This window comes from Macrotis lagotis, chromosome 6, assembly GCF_037893015.1.
Source record: "Macrotis lagotis isolate mMagLag1 chromosome 6, bilby.v1.9.chrom.fasta, whole genome shotgun sequence".
NCBI lineage: Eukaryota > Metazoa > Chordata > Mammalia > Peramelemorphia > Peramelidae > Macrotis > Macrotis lagotis.
Window position 1 is genome coordinate 19,207,325 of NC_133663.1, and position 22,526 is coordinate 19,229,850.

Here is a 22,526-nt window from a genome sequence, read left to right on the forward strand (position 1 = left end):
GCATGCGAAGACCAAATGGTTTGGTTGCTGGAATCTGTCTATTCCCAAAGACAAGATGAATGTTTAACTCCAATGTGTCCAGGAAGCACTTGGCATTTCTTAATGCAACTCTCAGTGACTGGAGCCATTTTGGAGGCAAAAGAAATTTGGAAATCACCAAACAGTGGATCTTAAGAACTGAAGCAAATGGCTGACGTGGTGATCTGAGCAGTTCTGTAGACACAAGGCATCTTTAGAAAAGGAAATTCATTGAGGGAAGAAGTTTTCGGAACTTGAATGAGTACTGTAAAAGAATAAAAAGAGCCTCATAATTTACTTCATGAAAGCCTGTCAGAGGGCATAAATCAATGACTCTCTCCAAATGGAAAGCCTATCTCACCCTGAGCCACCCAGTGCTATCACTGTCTGAGCTTGCAAACAAGGAAATGACTAGATCCAAACAGCAAGAGCTGAGAACATTCATCTTAGTCATTAGTGCCCAGGAAAGCGATATTACACCCGATCAGATAGCTCAGGCCTCAGAAATCTGAAAATCAATTTCCTCAGATGCATGAAATGGAAGCTTGATAAGCATCTATTGTACTTCTGGTCCCCAGCACTTATCCAAGACTGAAAATGGGATTCGACTCCTGGGAGAGGGGATCATTTCCATCCCTCCTCTTCCATAGCACCCTGCCCCTCCCCCACACCTCACTTTCATGTTGCTCTCCTGATTGATACTGAGATTGGAGCCCAGCGGCTTCCCATTGTTTTACTTCCCATGGTGAAAGAATGGGGGGAGCAGGTGCTGGGTTTGAGGTTAAAATGTTCTGAGAAAAATCCTTGTAGTTTAAGATCTCTCTCTCTCTCTCTCTCTCTCTCTCTCTCTGTCTCTCTATCATCTCTGTCTCTCTTTCTCTGTTTCTCTGTCTCTGTCTTTCTGTCTCTATCTCTGTTTCTGTCTCTCTGTTTCTCTCTGTTTCTCTTTCTCTTTCTGTCTCTATTTCTGTCTCTATCTTTCTCTTTCTGTCTCTCTCTTTTTCTTTGACTCTCTGTCTCTGTCTCTATCATCTCTGTCTCTCTCTGTCTCTCTGTTTCTGTCTCTGTTTCTGTCTCTCTCTCTCTCTCTCTCTCTCTCTCTCTCTCTCTCTCTCATCACCGTGATCGATCTTTTTTTCTCCACTTTTGTCACTTTCAAGCTAACAGCACAGGCAGACAAAATTAATTTTTTCAGTGTATACATATCTTTCTGTCTGTCCTTCCGTTTGTCCATGTCTTTCTCTATCACTGATTCAATGTATTTCTCTCTCTCTCTCTCTCTCTCTCTCTCTCTCTCTCTCTCTCTCTCTCCCTCCCCCTCTGACTTTGTCTCTGTCTGTCTTTCTGTCTCTATCTCTCTCCATTTCTCTCTCTTTTTCACTGACTCTGTCTCTCTATCATCTGTCTCTTTGTTTCTGTCTCTGACTCTCTGTCTTTCTATCTCTGTCTCTTTCTCTGTTTTTCTCTCTCTCTCTCTGTTTCTCTCTCACTCTGTTTTTCTCTGTTTCTCTCTCTCTGTTTTTCTCTCTGTTTCTCTGACTCTGTCTCTATCTTTGTCTCTGTCTCTGTCTCTCTCTCTCTCTCTCTCTCTCTCAACTTTTGAGCTCAAAATTCTCTCCCTCCTTCCTGCCCTTCCTTCACTCTTTTAGAAGGCAAGCGATATGCTATCAATTATAAATATGAGGTTATGCAAAACAGATCTGCTGTTTAGTTTTAGAGACTTAGGTGATAGTGGTAAAGAAATACATTTTGGAAAGAAAGAAAAACAGATGTTTATTTGGCAAACAATTTTTTAAATGGGTCATTTTGTTTATCTAATCTCACATTTCACACAAGTATCTAGCCCAGTAGAGTGTCTAGCGTATATTAGATGCTAAATAAATGCTTACTGATTATCAATTGTATATTTGCTAGGAGTTTCCATGCTGGATATATCTTACTCTGATACAATGGTCTTAGCTCTTATTCTTTTTTTTTCTTTGTTTTTATTACAAGGCAATGGGGTTAAGTGACTTGCCCAAGGCCACACAGCTAGGTAATTATTAAGTGTCTGAGGTCATATTTGAACTCAGGTCCTCCAGACTCTAGAGCTGGTGATCTATCTACTATGCCACCTAGCTGCCCCATATTAGCTTTTATTCTTACCATTCTACAGTCTTCTTGAAGTGAGCAGAAACTCTATCTCATTCATATCAAGGCAAATCTTATAATTCAAATGAATTTAGCTTTCTGTTCTTCCCTAAAGATCATGGAACCTTTCCATAAGACTCCCAACTGAAAATTCCTCTATGGTTTGTCTCCTGTTAAAGGGTAATTCTTGAGAGCAGCAACTGCTTAGGCTTTCTATGTTTTCCAAGTATATCAAAATGATTTGAAAATAGACATTTAACAATGTTTTTATTTTATTTATCTTTCCTTCTTAACTTTATTTTGCTTTAGCACAATCACTGCACTCAGGGTGTTGGATCACATTCATTTTTCTTGGTCTGAAACCTTTGACTTTGGTCTTATAGCCAGTGTTTATAAATAGATAACAATTGAGTATATAAAGGGGGAGGGAAAATTGGGAAATGGAAATTCATCTACCTCCCAAAGGTAGTGAGCTACAGTCTCCCAGCATGAAACTTATTCTGTAGCTAATCAGTGAGCTTTGGAAATGGGACTAACTCTCTTGGTCCATTAGCAACGATTCATTGTTCTAAGTATTTCTAGTAGTGTGAAAGAGTTAAGCTTCCAAAGACTGCCAAGATATAGTTTGGATCTTGGGAGAATTGGGCTCATTATGTTTTTAACCTGGAGGAGTAATTCCTCCAGGTTATTTGCACCTGGAGGAGTAGTTCACATCTGGGCAGAAGGGGAAAATGGCATATTCATTATATTAGAAGACCACATTGAGAGCCCCCCTCCTGGCATTGTGTCTTATAGTGGACATGCAAAAAGAAAGAACAGTTCTAAATTACACTTTCTTACAATGCCTATGAAAGAGAACACGACAAATGAATTCAATTCTTTTAAACCAAATTGAATATCTGAAGGAAAAATAAATCTGAACAACCAACCTAGTTTTATGCATTCTTGCCCCCCCCAATAATCTCAATGCAATCCACATTAGTTGAATTGGGTTAGATCAAATTTAAGATAAAGCACCTTAATATAAATTTAGAGAATGGGCTTTTATAAAGAGAGAGACTTGTTTCAGGGGAGAAAGTGGTAGCTTTCCTATTATCAAATCTAACTGGGATTCAAAATGTTTCATTGTCTAGCACTGATAGTTTTAGTTATTAAAATGAGGCTAATGAAATCCAAGTATGGAAGAGGGACCCCCAAAGACTGTTCCAGTTTATCAGTCAGACATCTGCATGTAGAGAAACTATCAAGGGAGAGGTATAATTTTATTTATTTGATAAAAATAGAAATTCGAGGAAATCAAAGAATTTTAAAGTTCATGTAGCTGAACTCCCTCCTTTAACAGATGAGGAAATTGAAATTCACTAAAAGGAAGTAATTTGCTCAAGATCACAGAAAGCAATAGAGTCAGAATTTGATCTCAGATCGTCAGTATCCAATGTGCTTTCCACTTTCCCAAGCTGCATGTATTTTTTTGGGATAACTACTGTAAGATCAAATTTGAAAAAATGGCTACAAAACTTAAATGTTGAATGTTTGAAATGTTGAAACAGTTATGAAGAATTTTAGTGATGAGCTTAATCGACAATATGGATAGACAAATAGGAACAAATAGAATCTGTGACTTCATCAGCATGAGAAAATCCCTCCATCAGTGCTGATCACATGTTGTTATGACAATGTTCTATGGTTTCAAATTCAAAATAGATATGGAGACCACTAAACCATACATGAGAATCCCTGGGGGGGGGGGAAGAAATCACTTATTAATGCCTATGTTCTATGGGGTTTTAGTATTTTGTTCATTATTTCCCAGGTTTGCATATACCTGGGAGTGTTACTAGGCTAGGTGCTATGTAACCTATGGTCGACACATTTGATACCTCTGGTTTCATGGATGCAACCCAGGGAGTTTTTCATGAGACCCATAAAGTTGCAATCACTTACTCTAAGTCATATTGCTAACAAGTACCAAAGATGGCATGTCAACTCAGGTCTTCCTCTTTCCAAGCTTGAGGGACACCTACAACTAGAGGGAATAATATGGATGAGAATCCAACAAAAGAGACATAGAAGGAGCAGTCAGATAGGAGGAGGACAGCCAGGAGAGAGGAGAGAAAAAGATTTCTTAAAATGGAGAAAATGATTGACAATGTCAAAGACTGCAAAGAAATGGAAAAGGAGGCCTGAAAAAAATACTATTGGATTTGGCAACTAAGAGATAATAAGGGACTTTGAAAAGAGCAATTTCAATGAAATGATAAAGTCAGAAGCTGAATGTAAGTTGTTTAAAAAAGGGAGAGGAGAAATAAGGGGGAACTTTTTGCATTTAGCTACGAAGGACAGAGGAGATGTAGGACACTAGTTGGGTGCAAGGATCAAGAGTGAGTTTTTTCAAGATAGGGGAAACAAGGGCAAGTTTGTAGGCAGTAGGAAATGAGCCAGTAGAGAGAAAGGAAGATTGAAAACAAGTGGAAGGGTGGGAATGACAAAGGGGATAATCTATTAGAGAAGACAGAATGGAATGAGATTTTTTGAAGAAATAGAAGGGTTAACCCAGGTAAGGAATAAGGCCACTTCATCAAGTGAGACAAGGTTGAAGGAGGAGAGAGTTGTAGAAGCATCTGAGGGAGAGGAGATGACATAGAGGGGAGAACAGAGAATTCACAATAAATGGCCTCAGTTTTTTTTTTCCTGTAATATATGAAGCAAGGCTCTCAGCTGAGGGAGTGACCTGGAGGTCTGAGGAGGGATGGAAAGATTTGGAAGAATTACTGCAAAGTGGGATAATGAGTTAATAAAGGGGAATGGAACAGGATTACCTTGCAGCAGTGAGGGCCTAATTGAAGTTATATAAGATAAATTTGTAGTGGACTCAGTCAGAATGGCTGGATGAGTTTCTTCAGTTTTATTCTTCAGCAGTATGTGTGCTGGCAAGAAGTCAGCGAATGCTGGGAATGACCAAGACTGAAGCTTGCCTGGGTATGATTGGTGAAGTACTAAAGGGGTGAGGGAAATGAATAAAGGTGGGTAATGCTAAATAGGTTCACCAAGGAGTCAAGGTGGAAATAAGAGGAGAGAGAGGCTAGTGCAGGGGAGATGGTCTTGGAGAGAACTGAGGGGTGAAGGGAATGAAAGTCACAGTGCAGATGAAGAAAGAAACATGTAAAGAAGACAGGGAGAAAATGGAGCATAGTCAGATAAGGGCATTTCAGAATTCTTGATCAGAGAGGTGGTGCATTTGTGACTGATGGCAAGGTTAAGGATATGACTCTGTGTATAGTTGAGGTCGGGGGTAGGAATAGCTCATGGAGGTGGGGAAATTGATTGGTTCAATAATGTGAAATATTGAAGTCTTGCAGTGTGAGGGCAGGATTTTGGGAGGAGAAAACATAATTACTATGTTAGATGACAGTCGGGATCCAAAAGACCTCAAGGGACTTAGATGATGGCCAAAAAGTATGAGATAGTGGAATAAAGATAAGCATACAGGCTGAAAAGTTAGGTTGAAAAAATCGAGTTCCCAGTTCCACAATAAGACTATCAGTCTGTGGCAGCTAGGTAGCACCGCAAGGGGGAGCACTAGATCTAAGTTCAGATTTGAGCCTAGACACTAGCCTTATGACCCTGGGTACGTCACTAAACATTTGCTTTATTTTCTTCATCTATCAAATGGGGATTATAATAGCTTCTATTCTGCCTCACCCCAATCATTGTGAGGATCAAATGAAGTAAGGATTGCCACATACTTAGCAAAGTGCCTGGAAAATAGAAAACTCTCTCTGAATGTTAGTTATTATGACTGGTATTAGATAGCCAGACACCACGTATCTATGAAGGACTTAGAATGTGCAAAGTTACTGGGATTACAAAGAAAAGCAAAAAGCAGTCCCCTCCTTCAAGGAGCTCACATTCTAATGGGGAGGAGGGGAGGGAGAGGGAGCTACATGGAAATAAATAACTGAAGTTGTTCATGTAACCTGACGTGACATCAGAAGTGTCCCGAGTCTTGAAGATGACCAAAATTCAATGGAGAAACGCATGGACAATGTTTAAGCCAGCTCATGGAGGGAGTTATGCAGGAATGGGAGGTGAAGACCTTGTCAAAGAGGCGTAGAACCAAAAAACATTGGTGTTGGTCATTTAGTAAAGCAAGGGGGTAAACAATGAAGAGTCCAAATGCCCTGGGATATCCATATAGTGTCAAGAGGACCCAAGTGTCATCATGGCCCATCATGTGTTGTTCTGTTGTCTGTCTTTTATTTTCCCCCGGATACAGAGGGAAATTATGAGGAATTAAAGAGAGCAAATGTTGATGAGGATGCTAAGGGTTGCTCCTCTGTGCTTTCACTGTGACTCCAGGCTACTGTCTGCCATTGTTTTCCAGCCCCAGAGGAGATCTGGATATTGTACTTACTGATTGAAAGGATGGAGCCAAGGCTAGACAAGGGAGGAGTTTTGCAAGTTTGGGTGTTTTTTCCTTATTCCATTTACCTTTGATACTGGAGCTAGACTTTCAATAAGAGAGAGAAACTGAAGAAAGGAGCAGATCCTCTTTGGGCCATGCTTCAAGTTTTAGATGTGATCCTAGATTTTCTGAAGGAGGGTTTGGGGAAATGTCCAGGATGTCAGTGGATTCCTTTGTGATAGGTTTATGGGAGATCAAAGACAAGAGCCGCAGGAGATGGGCAGGCATGGGTGGGTTATAGTCTGCATCTCTGGAGGGAAATAGCCACATCAATGAAATGACAAATCATTTTGAGGTATCACAACATTCAAGATTAGAGAATTGTACCCTAATCAGACCATATTAGGAGCACTGGGTCTAAGTCTTAAAGGGTAAGGACATGTATGGGCAGCAAAACCCTACAGTGGCTATGAGCACTGGACCGAAACATTGCTATGAAAGTAGCTGAGACTTGCCGCAATTTAAAATCATGCTTTTTAGCAAAGCAATTTGTAAGGACAATGCCATTAAGTAAAAGGCAAGGCATGACCTGCCAAGAATAAATAAGAGACAAGTGACCTGGACATGCAAAGACCTGTACTAATGAGGTCATTTGGTGGTGAAACATGGATACGAACACAGTGATAAGAACTATGGCTCACTTAGAATTTCATGTGAGAATTGAGTCACGTGGCTGTGCAGCTTAGTGCTCATCAATCTTTCAAAGGGTTGGCAAACTGGGCAGGTTATAGGCTGATCCATTTCAAAGTCAGATAAAGCTGAGTGAAAGCTCCAATATCACTAGAAAATTCAGAATCGAGAGAAACATGGGGAGATTTATCACCATTGGTCCGATTAGGAAATTCCCACTCTGAAGTCAATTCAAAAATTAATAAGACTATGATGATCTGAGAAACTGAATTAAATTCAGTTCTATTCAATCCCACATTTATTAAATACCTACTACAGGCTAAGCACTGATGAGCCGGCAGAAGATACATCCTGAATCCTTCTCTAAAGAACTTTATAGTTTAATAGAGAATGGCAGGAGGAGAGGTATATTCCCACGTGATCCTGATACCAGAGAAAATAAATGAACAAATGAATGAAAAAGGATTATCTGAGTTCATGGTATGTTGCAGGAACCACAAGAAAGCAAAATATCTTCTGCCTTTAAAGAGCTTTCATTCTAAGAAAGGAAGACAAAATCTCTATGAGTGAAACCCAAAGAAACACATTTTTCTTTCTAGAAAGACACTTATATGATGGATGGCCTCGTGAAGGGTGTCAACAGATTGACAAATCCTTTTTGTTTGTCTTAATTTGATTACAACTAGAGTTGCTAGTCAAAACTAAAGAATAGAATGAGGCAGAAAGAGGTAAAGAGGTGAAGAGGTTTAGAGTGCATGGTGCCTGGATCTGGAAAAGTTCCACTCAACCAAGAGCCCAGGTCCTCAGGGCTAGAATTCAAGAGCCAGGAGCAAGACAATGTGGCAAGAAGGTGGCAAGGGTGTCATTGTGATTATGAGGTCAAAGGGAAAGACTGGAGATTAAACTTTGATTAATTCATTGAGAAACATCATCTTCAATTGATTGGGACAGTAGAGAAAGGGAATAGGTTCATAAAAGAGGTATCATCTGAAAGAAGAGTCTGGAAGGAGGGGAACAAATTCAACAGATGGACTTCTTGTCTTTTTTTGCAGCTTTCATCCCTGATCTAAAATATGCTTTTTTGCATCAAGTATAACAAGTATCATCCCTCTTTCCCTGATGGTCTTTCAGATCCTTACATACACCTGCCCCAAGACTTCTCTTCTGAGGATTCAGCAGACCTGCTTTCATTAAAAGATTTCCATATGGCATAATCACAATGCACTTCACTATCTGGGTTCCTTTTTTGGATGTTTTCTAACTTATTATAAAAATAATCACACTTGACAGCTTTTTGGCTGCCAAATCATACTATTGACTCATCCTGAGCTTATAGTCCATTAAAGGCCCCTGCATTTTTTTGTTTTAATTTTAATTCTTAATTAACAGAAATTTATTTTTTCTCCCTCTTAATATCACCTTCCAAAAATAACCAACAAAAGCATAATCCTAAGCATGCATATTCAAACAAAACAAATTTTCATAATATCCATGTCAAAGAATGTAGGCTTCAATTTATATCTTGAGTCCATCTCATCTCTGCCAGGAGATGAGAAACATGCTTCCATTGTGGCTCCTCTGAAATTGGAATTTGATCAGAGTTCTTAAGTATTTGAAAAAAAAATTTTTTTTTTTACAGTGTTGTCATTCTATATAAGGTATTCACCTTGTCCTGCTCTCCTGACTCTGCCTCAGGTCATTACTAGTCTTCCCAGGTTTCTCTGACTATCTCCTTCATCATTTCTTTATGACAGCTACCATGTCTTTTTTTAAAAAATGAACATTTTCCCATCCTGTCACCCTCACACAGTAGTTTCCCTTCTTCCCCAGCCCTTCGCCTTCCTTTTGTTTATCATCTTCCCTCATTAAATTATAAGTCCCCTGAGGGCAGGGATTATCTTATTTTCCTATTTGTACCCTCAGCACTAAACAAAACAATTGGAAGACAACAATGTTTACTGACTAACTGGAATGAGTTGTTATCTAGCTATGTAGATTTTCTTCTATCTATTTGTAAAACTCATTCTCAAACTGAAAGGTAAGACTACATTTTCCTTGAATGTCCTCTTATTGCAATTGGTTCTGTATTAGAATATTAAATGAATATTCATGATTCATTTATCATGTTATCTACCCTTGATAATGTAGTAATCATGCCTAGTATGCCTTTATCCAGGTTATTGATACTAATTTCAATCAGCACAGGGTCAAACCCAGATCCCTGGAGCATCCCACTGGAGACTTTTTTCCCATATGATAATAAATCATTACTGACTGCTCTTCAGATCTATTCATTCAGCCAGTACAAACTCCATGCAATCATGTTGCTGTCTAGGTCATATCATGTATAATTGTCTATTATTCTAGAATATTCTGATGCTCAGATTTAATAATAAATTAAGAACTAAAAAGTAAATAAATAATGAAGCTCATGTGAACTATGAACCTTCTATGAAACAATGAACAAGAAGCAATTTAAGGTTCTGAAGGGAAACATCAAGATGCCAAGGTAGTCTCTCTCTTAGAATTTGACAATCATGTATTAAAACCATTCATTCATTCATTTATCCATCCAACCATCCATGCATTCATTCATCTACCCATTCATTCATTCATTCCTGTCTGTTGAGGCCAGACTGGAGGTACAGTAGACACTCACAGGCTCAATTCCACTGCTGATCAACAAAAAACCTTTGACTCACCATATTTTAAGCTGGATGGTTTTGCCCCTTCACAGAGAGCCTGGGGGACCCCTTACTACCAGGAGTTCACTATATTGATATTAGATGGTGCAGACTCTTAATTTACTTTAGCCTTTCATTAGACAGATCAGAACTTCAGAACTCAAATGCTTCCCCCAGTCTCAAACTCCCCATTTGTTAGGAAGGAATGACAAGTAGGTGCCACCACACCCAGCCCTATTAAGAGTTTTTAACAAAGTCTCAGAGGGATTAAATCTGAGGCTAATCTGATAATCTGATCTCAAAATGTATATAATTGGCAACAGGTTATAAATAATTTCTTTTTTTTTTGCTATTGAAAACAGGTTAAAATAAGTAAGTTTAGTTAGATGATTACAGTAGAAATGAGCATGTGTTCAAAATTTCTGGAATAAATCAATGTGAAGCCCTGCCCATATGCAACTTTGTGAACATGTGGATGTGGTCATGAGGACACAACCAAATCTGTCCACGAATCTACCCTTAAGCATTTATTAAGCTCCTATTGTATATCACACCCTGTGCTAAGTGTCAGAGATATTTAAAAAAAAAAACAAAAGTATACAGAGAGCTGACTTTAGGATAGAAAAGACACCAGGCAAGCAGCTCCAACCATTCCTTCCACATTGGTAGGGACTTTCCCCACCATGGTTTTGATATGTCACAGGTTGATGTATGAAATTAAATGGGAATTTGGGGGGAGGAATTTCACAGAAATTACAAATGATACTCCAAGTTCAACAAACAAAATAGAAAACGTTTAGAACTCAGAAATGCATAAACTATATATAGTTTTGTATAATGTCAACATTTTCTATTTTCATGCCATAATAGTGTAGACTTCTCTAGTATGAAGAGAGAACCAAAATTTTTTAAAAGGATTTTCTAGATCACACAGTCCCTAACCCTGCCACAATGTGGAAGAGATAACTGTATATGCAAACAAGCTATAGATAGGATAAGGGAAAAAGCAGTCTATGCAAGCTAAGTGGGGAGCAGATAGCCAGGCCATGACCAAGACCTTGGGTGAAATTGTTCAAATGAAAATGTAAAGTGGAAGTCACGAGGAAAAACTGGGTCTGAAACATGTATGAGTTTAATTGCTAAAACGAATGAATGAATGAATCAATTAATTATAACAATTGGAAAATATATGTATATATATAGACACAGATCTTATATCTATATATAGATAGATAGATAGATAGATAGATAGATAGATAGATAGATACACACACGCATATATTTTTCAGCACTTGTAAATCCTAAATACCAAGGATCTTTCCTTTGAGGAGCCAACAAACTCCAGAGAAATATAAAATAGAAGCTTAATTGATTATAGGTAGATTAAAGCATGTTGTTCTCATGTTGTAAAATTCAGGCTGGTGGCAGAGCAGAGATCAAGTCTAGAGAGACCCCTCTCTGGTTTCTTCTCCTCACCTCTTCATCCATCATTACTGAGGCTTTTTGGAGGCCTTAATCCCTTGAAAAAAATGCTAAGTCAATAACTCCACCAACAGTATTTATCTATCACAACAGCAATAATGACTAGTATATTTATCAAACTTTAACGTTCGCAAAGAACTTTACAAATATCTTTAAGTAGGTGCCATCATTAACATCATTTTATAGCTGAGGAAACTGAGGCAGACAGGTCAAAGTGATCCTCCCAGGGTCACAAAGCCAGCAAGTGTCTGAGGCCAAATTTGAACTTGGGTTTTTGTTGGTTTTTTACTTAAAGGTTTTATCCACTGCCCCATCTAGCTAACTGCCAGAGATATTAGCTTCATGTTGAGAAGGCTAACTCTGGATTCAAAGGATCTGAGATCAGAAATGCCTATGTGACCTTGCACAAGTGACTTCATCTCCATGGGCCTCAGTTTCCTCATCTGTAATATGATGGAGTTTAACTAAGTGACCTATGACATTCAGTTCTCAATTTTTTAACCAACTCTCAATCTTTACATTTTAGAAGACTATTTTAACCGAGGACTTGGATTTGCAAACTTATTTTCTAGACAAAGAGTGTTTGGTATCATTTACCCTTATTCTGTCGAAAGAATAAACACATGTTGTGAGCTATTGATAATGAGATCTATTTTTGCAAAGTGCCTGGGGAAGAAAGTAGGAAGGCATCTACATAGAGCAGAATCCAAACTGGAAAACAGATTCAAATTGTTATCTTTTATTTAACTAAAACTCAATCAAAACCAAAACATTTCTGTCCTTATTGAAAAGACACATTCTGGAACCACACTCTGTTTTTTGAGAGAGAGAGTGTGTGTGTGTGTGTGTGAGAGAGAGAGAGAGAGAGAGAGAGAGAGAGTCAGACAGTCAGACAGACAAAGACAGACAGACAGACAGAAAGAGACAGAAAGAGACAGACTAACAGACAGATAGAGACAGAGACAGACAGACAGAAACAGATAGAGACAGAGAGAGACAGAGACAGACAAAGAAACAGAGACAGAGAGAGGGACAGAGAGAAGAAGGAACAGGAGAAAAGAGGCAGAAAGGGATAAAGGAAGGAGGCAAATAGAATAATTATTGAGTACTGACTATTCCAGATCCTATGTTAAGTTCTGGGGATAGAAATACAAATAAGACAATCCCTCCCCTCAAGGAGCTTACATTTTTCTTGGGAAAGACAACCCAAAGGAGAGCTGGCCATGAGAGCAGTAATTGTGGGCCTAATGAAGCCCATGGAAACTTCAGGGGCAGAGTCCAATTTTCTGTCAAAGAGGGAAAGGAAATGATGGCCTCAATGATAGTGATATTCAAGTATTTTACATGTACACAAAGTGATCATTCATGGTAAATATGTATCTGGGCTTTACTGCTTTGGGGAATGCCCTATTCCCATCTGCTTCTCCAATTACATTTATAAAATATATTGCTAAAACTTTGCAAAGCACTTTCCTTCCTGTTTGCCTTTTTATCTGCCTTAGTGAGTCCAGAAGGACCTAATAAACTCCTTGAAGTAGTCCCTGTGTCACTTTTATCTGTGCCCCCTCTTCCCAGCATATCTGCTGGCACATAGTAGGTACTTCCCAAGTGAGGGATTAGTTGGAGTTCAGTCAAGTTCAGAAATAATCTATAACAGCTGCAGAAATATGTGGTCCATTCTAATTGGGGAAAAAATGGCTGCCAGGTGTTTGGCTTAGTGCGCACCGTAAGCTGGACATTCATGTGTTTCACAAAAAGGTGTTCTTGGTCCTTTACCTACAAAATCGAGTGAGGTACAGATGTGGTTTGGATCCTTCCTAGAGAAGTGTGTGTGTGTGTGTGTGTGTGTGTGTGTGTGTGTGTGTGTGTGTGTGTATGTGTGTCCTGTCCATTCCCTCCCAGGTTCCCAGGCTGAATAAGAGGATTTGCAGATTATGTTTTAAAACCTTCTCAGCACAATAAAGAAAGGTCTAATAGGCTTATATAGTTTAGCCATCCACTGCAGTGACTCACTAAAGCGGGCATTAATTTTCATGGCAAGAATTGGAAGTGACAGAGCTCCAGAGTCAGTTGAACCTGAATGGCAACAGGACTCATTACCAATCCTCCACGAATGGCATGCGGATTCCCAGAGAGAGAAGGATTGCAAGGACACCAGACAATAGTGCTTTGACAACCTCTGCCATCAAATATGAAGGATAATGCAATTGTTCTTTCGATGCTGACATCATTCCACAGTTAGACATTCCACTTTGGGAATATTTCCTGACAGGACCAGTCTGTCATTGACTCCTAGAACGATACTTCTCTGGAAAATGAAGGTGTGGCACCATTATTGAAGTTTCTCCTTCAAAGTACTTCCCATCCCTATCTTGTGTGATCCTTGCCATATCTGTGTGCAATTCAATGTTATTTCTTTTTTTTTTCAAGGCAATGGGATTAAGTGACTTGCTGAAGGTCACACAGCTAGGCAATTATTAAGTGTCTGAGGTCGAATTTGAACTCAGGTTCTCCTGACTCCAGGGCTGGTGCTCTATCCACTGTGCCACCTAGCTGCCCCAATTCAATGTTATTTCAATCCCCATTTTGCAGGTGATGATACAAAAGTCAAGAAATTAAATGATTTGTTTAGAGTCATACAACTCAGGAGTATCAGGGGCAGAGTTCAAACCTCTGTCTTCCTAATTCTAATTCCAATTCTCTAGTCACTACTGCAAAATTCTTCTCTGGACAGACTCCCATGACTACTTATCTTGGCATAGCAGGAAATTTCTAACTTTTCCCCAACTTTCTTCTACCCCCCCCGCAAACATCTCCAGAGTGATATTCCATATACATACTTGGAATTATGCTTATAGAGATACATATGTGTATGTATACCTGTTGATTTGTATGTGCAATGCATACATGTGGAATATTACCCTGAATGTGATATGGAGACTGTCACATATGTGTTTATATGGTGAGAGAGAAAAAGAGTGAGTGTAATATGGTCATATCACATATTTACTTGAAAATATTAAATAGTTCTCATTGTACACCTTAACAGCAACAAGGGGGCGATGATCAACTTTGATGGATTCACTCATTCCATCAGTGCAACTATCAGGGACAAATTGGGGCTCTCTGCAATGGAGAATACCATCTGTATCCAGAGAAAGAACAATGGAGTTGGACCAAGGACTATTACCTTAAATTTACAAAAAAATTCGTTATCTTATTATGTAATTTTGCTGTCTCTTATACTTTATTTTTCTGCTTTAAGGATAGGATTTCTCTCTCATCACTTCAATTTATTTTTTACAGAAAGATTTTATTTGTTTTAAGTTTCACAATTTTTCCCCTATTCTCGCTTCCCTCCCCCTACCCCCCACAGAAGGCAGTCTGTTAGTCTTTACATTGTTTCCATGGCATACATTGATTTCAGTTGATCATAACATTCAGTTTGGATCAATGTATGCCATGGAAACAATGTAAAGACTAACAGACTGCCTTCTGTGGGGGATGGGGGGGAGGGAAGCGATATTAGGGGGAAATTGCAAAATTCAAAACAAATAAATAGATTTTTTAAAAAAGCAAATCTGAAATAGTTCTCAAAGGCTTGCCAAGTCAAGTCAACAACTTTTATTAAGTATCTCTTATATGCAAGGGCAGCTAGATGGCACAGTGGATAGAGCACTAGACCCAGATTCAGGAAGATCTGAGTTTTGGCTCAGGTACTAGCTGTATGACCCTGGGAAAGTCACTTCAGCCTATTTGTCCCAATTTCCTCCTGTGTAAAATAGTAAACTACTCCAGTATCTTTGCCAAGAAAACCTCAAATAGGGTCATGAAGAGTTGACCACGACTAAAGTGACTGAACAGCAGCAAACTCTATACCACATACTGTCTAAGGACCCCAAAATACAGATAAACAGGGGAAAATGCCTTGCTGTCATGGAACTCCCAGTCTGGGAGAGACAATCTACAAGCAGCTCTGTGCAGACAAGATATATACACAATCAAGTGGAGGTAATCACAGAGGGAAAACCCAGCATGAAGAGAGACCAAGAAAGGCTTCTCACAGAAGGAGGGATTTTTGTTGAGACTTGAAGGAAGTCAGCAGGCAGAGATGCGGAGGCAGAGAATTCCAAGTGTGGGAAATAGTCAATTTTGAAGTCATTTGCATGTCCCTCAAGTCTTTCTCTGACAGCTGATGCCACCCTACATTTCTGCCCTTCTCCTATCTAACACTACCTCTCTATTCACTCAATCCTTCCACCCAACTAGACCACAGCCATCTATAAACATATCTCCGTGTTTTTATTTATTAAACCAGAATTTATTTATTTATTTATTTATTAAACTAGAATATGCTCCTTCTTCTTTATATGTTCATTCATCATGAATACAACTTTCTCCAGGAAGCCCACCCTGATTTCCCAAGTCATCTCTTTTTTGTCCCATTTTTTATGAAACTCTGTCCTAATAACCAATACAACTCATACATTCCCACCACGGTTCACTTTATCTTATTGATTCAAACATAGTATTTGCCCTTTAAATGACTCCATTCCTCTGCCCAGACAGTTTGCCAAGGCTAGAATGGGAAGAATATGCACCTCTATTTTTCTGAAGCCTTTGTTGCTTTCAAAGCTCATATTGAGAGCCCCCTTTCCATGAAACTTTCTGGAGACAACCCCCACCACTTGGCTTGTTAGTGCCTCCGCCCTCCATCCTATCTTGTTTTTATTTTGTATTTTATTTTATATGCTATCATACATGCATATAACCTCTTGTGATAGGACTGAAGCTATATGAGGGCAGTCACAATTTGGCATTTGTACCCTTTTTTGTACATGGCCCAGTTCCTGATACATTAACACAAGATCAAAGAAATATAGAGAAAATTCCTTTTTAAAGTTCAAAGTATTAGATTTAAATGTTATTTCCAAGCATACCTAGATGAAATATAAAATATTAAGCCTGGCATTCACCAGTACAGTCTATGAAATACCACATATCTGCATGTTTCGAGATGTTTCAATAGGGTTTCATAGATTCCAGAGTACAGAACTTAAAAATGGAAAAGATCTTAGAGGTCAAGTTAGTAGAGCTGGGTGTTGACTTTCTTGTTTCTTTGCATCAGTCAGTCAATTAATATTTATAGTTTATTCTGTGCCACTGTGCTGGAGGGTAAAAGAAATGCAAAAACAGAGCCTATCCTCAGGAAGCTCACATTCAAATGGAGAGATTTTTGTGAGTTCATATCTGTCCTTAGACACTTAGGCTTTATGAACCTAAGCAAATCATTTATCTCTGTTGGTCTTACTGGTCAAAATGATCTGGAGAAGGAAATGGTAAACCATTTTAGTATTTTTGCCAGGAAAACTACAAATGGGATCATAAAGAATCAGACAAGACTGAAAAAAGACTGAAAATTGACTTATATTCAACACATATTGAATAAATGGAAATCAATCTCAGGAGAAGGCTCTGGCAGCTTGGAGAATTGGAAGGGTCTCCTTTAGAATGTAAATTTGTGCTGGATCTTATAGGAAGTCAGAAAAGCTAAGAGGTAGGGACCATGGGGCAGAGCAGCCCAAGCATGGGACATAGTCAATACAAAGAAAGACCTAGAGAGAAGAGAGGTAGATCCTGTGTGAAAAACAATAGCAAAGAAACTAGTGGAGCTGGGTCATAGAATGGGAGGTGGTGGTGTGGTGGAGGGAGTGGGAACAGGGATAAATAAAATATAAGAATACTGGAAGGGCAGGAAAAGCCTAGATTATGAAGAATTTTAAATGCCAAACGGAGGAGTTTGATTCTGATATAGTGGACTACTTATTTCTCATTGAACAAGGGGTCAACAGGATCAGGTCTATATAATTTGGTGGAGTAGTGGACAGAGCCCTGGGCTTAAAATAAGCAAGACTGAAATTCAAATGTGGTTAAAATACTTACTAGCTATGGGGCAGTCCTGGAGAAATGATTCAACCTTGATTTGTCTCGTTTTCCTCAATGATAAAATGAGAATGATACCATATACTTTTCAGGCTTGTCATGAGGATCAAATAAGAGACAATGCTTAGCATAATACCTGAAACATGTTCATTCCCCTCTCCTTCCTTCTGCTTTGGGAAGGATTGGAGGATATTGATTATCTTGGGAAGAGACCTGAGGCAGTTTGAAGAGTTTGAGGGTTGTAACTTCTAATAGAGATAAAGAGATTTAAATGAGAGCTAGTGTGCAGATAGAAATAAAATTCATCAACAATTGCATACTGGAGGAGTTTGCCATTGACTTCTCCAGCTCCTTTTATGGATGAGGAAACTGAGGCAAACAAGGCTAAATGACTTCCCCAGTGTCACATAGCTAGTGAGTATCTGAGGTTAGATTTGAACTCAAGAAGAGTCTTATTGACTCCATGGATGGTGCTCTAGCCACTGCACCACCTAGCTGTCCTAAATTCCCTTGTAGTATCATTCAACTTTATGAGAACCAAACAATCCATTCAACCGAATATGACTTTAGTGGGATATGAAGACTATGTCATGGAGGCAGTGTGGAGCAGTGGTCAGTGCACCAAAGGCAGACCTTTATTAAGTCATTCACTATCTCCAGACCTTGACTGTTGACTTGGCTACTAAATAAGGTCAGAGGCCAACATGATGTCTGAGTCCCTTTGCCCTCCAAACCTGTGAACCTAGAACATTAACACAGGTCACCAATGCTTGGCTGGATTTTTTTTATAGAAGGAACCTTTTTTTTTTACCTTTTCCAGTAATTAACAGCTGTTATCTCTAATTTCTCAGCTGGTGAGCGAATTAAATGGGACACTCAGACAGAAAACACACACATCACATCACTTTTAAAATAAGCTCGGCTATATTTCTCAAGTGTACACGTTGTTAATTAGAGTTGGAAAAGTAACAACAAGGACCTCCAATTCCAAATTGAGGCTAAAAATGGAATCTGCTTAGGAATGATATTCACAAAAGCGGAAGGACTAGGAGCTGGAAAAGGAAGGGAAGCGTGAATTTGATTAGACATTTGTACCAAATGGCTGCTGCTTGTCTGCAACCCTTCATTTGGCAAAGTTCTTTCATCTGGAATCTGGTATAGGCAAGGGCTCTCAGAAGCCACCTAGTCTAGACTTGACCAGGGATTTCTCCTGCTTCATATCAGACAGGTGGTCATCCTGGCTTTGGCTGAAGACCTTCAGTGATTGGGAACTCACTTCTTCTGAAGGAAGTTCAATGTGCTTGTTAGGAAGCTTACTTTTACATCAGATTTAAATCTGTCTTTTCACAAATTTCTCCCATTGCTTCTTTGTTCTGACTCTTCGGTCAAGCAAAGCGAGTCTAATCTTTATTGTCTGAGGTCAGTCTTCAGAGATTGAGTAACTTAGATAACTGTCTTTTCTTCCACAAGCTAAGCTTTCAAAATTCTTTCAACCAGACATTATGGCATTGTCTAGTGTCTTTCCTTAAATGTAGTAAACACTATGCTCTACTTGTGATTCAGTCAGAGTAAATATTGTTTTATTTCAATTGATAAAAAGCACGTGAAAAAGGGAGAAATGTTATTGTCCCTATTTTGGTCATGAAACTATTTACTCTGTTGCCTTTTTGCGGAAACTGGAGCATAGAGGGTTGAAATAATTGTCCTAAGGAAGGAGATCCAGTATAAGTAATTTTGACTCCATAGCAGAATATTCTAATTCTGGAGAAAGGCAAAGAAATTTAAAATTTAAATATATTCTTATACTCAATCCTTGTGTCAAAGTTCTTTGTCTATCTTCTACCTTCTACTGTCTACTAGGGTCTAGCTACACATGAACTTCTCAATCTTTTAGCAGATTGTCTCCACCCAGGTGATAAAGAATTTCAGTTCCTGGTGTTCCCTATTCACTTGATTCCCCTTATAAGCACACATGTTCACAAGACTCCAAGCATAAACAGCTTTAGTGTCAAGTTAAAGGGAAAAGGATGTAGACTTGAGCCAATGGAAAGTAATGATATTGCCTAATGAAAAAAAAAAACCCTTTCATTGAAGAGGATTAGTGACTGATACTCAAGTCCAGGTTGGGTTCCTGTGTGGGCTGGTCAAGGTTGGCACGTTCATATTTGTGCTCCAATTCACAGCTCCTCAGTCTTCACAGTATTGCTGTTATAGGCAGTCATTCTGTTCTGACATTTTCATTATATCTCTGCTCCCTGCCCTCCACCAATCAACTTCCTGAAACTCTTCTAACTTTGCAGATTTGGAGGAGTACTTTCAGTAGAGTTGTATTTGAAGGTTTCAAAGTAAGTACCAAATGGGATCATACATAAACACATACACATGCATACTTGTGTGTATATAGATATAGATAGATAGTTTTTATGTACATACATATGTGTGAACATATTTGCATATGTGCAAGTATGCACACACATATAGGCAGCATATTGGATAGAGTACAAGACCTGGAGTAAGGAAGACTCATCTTCCTGAGTTCAAATCTGGTCTCAGAAACTTATTAGCTTTGGGAACCTGGGCAAGCCACTTAAAACTGTTTACCTCTGTTTCCTTATTTTTGTATATATATATATATATATATATATATATATATATATATGTATATATATATATACATATATATATATACATATATATATGTGTGTGTGTACACATATATAATAATATATATACAGGTATATACATACATATATATATATATATATATATATTCAAGATTCAAAATCAGCCTTAGACACTTATTTGCTAGACCTGAGCAAGTCACTTAACTCTATTTGCTTCAGTTTCCTCATCTTTAAATGAGCTGGAGAAGAAAATGGCAAACTGCCCCAAATGGGATAGAAGTCAGACACATACATATATATATATATGTATATGTATATATGTATGTATATACCATGTGTATATTGTCCCTAAGGTGTTAGTATAACTTTAAGCTAGTAAAATATAATGAAAAAAATCATCTTGAATAAGGAGGACGATCAGGACCACTGACAGCAAAGGTTTGTATTATAGTAATGCAAGTATTGGAATCAGATTATGGAAGGACCAGATCAAGTTAGGAAATTTGAGGTTATTGTGTAGGATGTTTAGTTCCTACATAGTAGATGTTTAATAATTACTTGTTAGCTGATTGATTGAAATTAGACCTTGGGATGCCAACTTATAACTGTGAGCTTCTTTGCCCACCCAACATCTTGACTGTGAATTTAGTAAGGTTGACTTTCAACTCTCCATTGAGCATAGACAAAGTATTATTTTCACCCTTTGCAGACTGCTTCATGGAATCCCACACATAGCTCACATGAATAAATAAGCTTGAGATAAGTAAAAAGCAGATGTGATATTAAATGTGCAAATTTATTTAGCCTTTGGGAGATCACTCCATCCTTGGGACTGTGCTTTTGTTAAAGGTAGCTGACAAAGTCAATGACTCACTGAGGCAGTTGGTTTTTAATGTGTTGAAAGAAATAATCCTCTCCTGGGGATTGTGAGTCATTTCCATTGGATGACTTTCTTACTTTTTCTTATGGAACTATATAATCCAGAATTAATTTGTGTATTTTTAGCCCCTAGTCAGCTTGTGGTTGTCCACCCCTTTACAAAGCATCAGTAACATTAGTATCCACTGTGCAGAAGATGATCAACAGATTTAGATTCTATTAATTGAAGGTACAGCTGAGAAAGTACAAATAAAGAAATTTGGTAGGTTATGGCAAATCTGACTTTGCCCCCTTGCAAAAGATCAGCAAAATGTGGGACCTTCATCCTTGCTCATAACCAGGAATTCCCTCAGAGGATAAAGGCTTCCCTGTCAGTAAGTCTGCCACAGGATGCTTTTTTTTTAAAAACGTACTTTTCCTAGCTATTATTTCTTTGTATAATTAAAACCCATGACTTCAGAGCCTCACTCACTCTTCTGGGTCTCCTTGGGCTAGGTCTAATCTCAAGGATGACCCTAAAAAGATAATTTTCTTTCAAGGAACAGAAGAGAGAGAGAGAGAGAGAGAGAGACCTTTCCAGAGCCTAAATCTTGAATTCTCCAAATATAGGCTCTAATAGAAGCATTCAAGGTAGCAGGGTAACAGAGCTGTAACTTTACCCAACAAAAATGAAAGGCACTCATGGGATTCCATAAAGAAGCAAAGACAACAGCTAAATTCTTGCTAGCCCTGTCATTCCATGTGATGATTAAGCACTGAAGTCCCAAGCACTGGGCTTGGAATCAGGAAGTCTCTAAGTCCTAAATTCAAAACCAGCCTTAGACACTTATTCGCTGGACCTGAGCCAGTCACTTAACTATTTGCCTCAGTTTCCTCATCTTTAAATGAGCTGGAGAAGAAAATGGCAAACCGCTCCAGTTCCTTTGACAAGAAAATCCCAAATGGGATCGAAGTCAGACATGACTGAAACAATTGAACAAAAATGCACTAGGTCATTTACAATTTCTTGGGGGTAAAAAGAAAAGTAAGGAAATGTCACTAACCTCTAGGAGTGCGCAATCCAATGTAAGGGACAACAAGCAAACAAATCCATACACAGAAACTATATACAGGGTAAGTAGGAAGCAATCAATAGAAGGAAGGTATCAGCATTGAGGGGCATCAGGAAAGGTTTCCTGTATGCTAATAAGCAATACACTTCTCTTCTAGTTCTTGTGGTCCTCTATTTTCATAGGGTTTTATAGTTCCCCACACTCAGCATCATCACTGTTAATTTGGAATTCTTCTCAAAAGAAAAAAACAACCTTAGACTGCCAGGCAGGTATTATCCTTGTGTAAAGTCCTTCCTTTTGGGCTCTCTATAAGGAAAAAAAAAGGGTGGACTTATGGTGTCACACATAGAGGGAATGCCCATATAAACACTTTCATATAGTTTTCAGAGATTTATAAGAGCAAAGAGAAGACCCTTTTATCCTGCTCTTATCCCCATTCCTTCTCCACTCACTTTCATCCTTTAGTGTTCTCCAATTCTGATGTCTCTAAGATTAGAGAGAGAGTACAACTGAAGATTCTCTTCCCTAAGTTGTTGAATTCCTACTGGCTAGCTTATCCTTATTTGGACAAACATGGAAGAGGCCAGAGACAAAGATGAAAAGTTCTCCATTTATTAAA

At 38.6% G+C, this 22,526-nt stretch overlaps 1 long non-coding RNA gene across 1 annotated transcript in view; it reads right to left on the reverse strand.

Annotated features, from left to right (window-relative positions):
* LOC141490673 (uncharacterized) overlaps positions 1–22,526 on the reverse strand; it is an 80,454-nt gene that overhangs the window by 46,557 nt on the left and 11,371 nt on the right. The gene's annotated exons all lie outside the window — the stretch shown is intronic.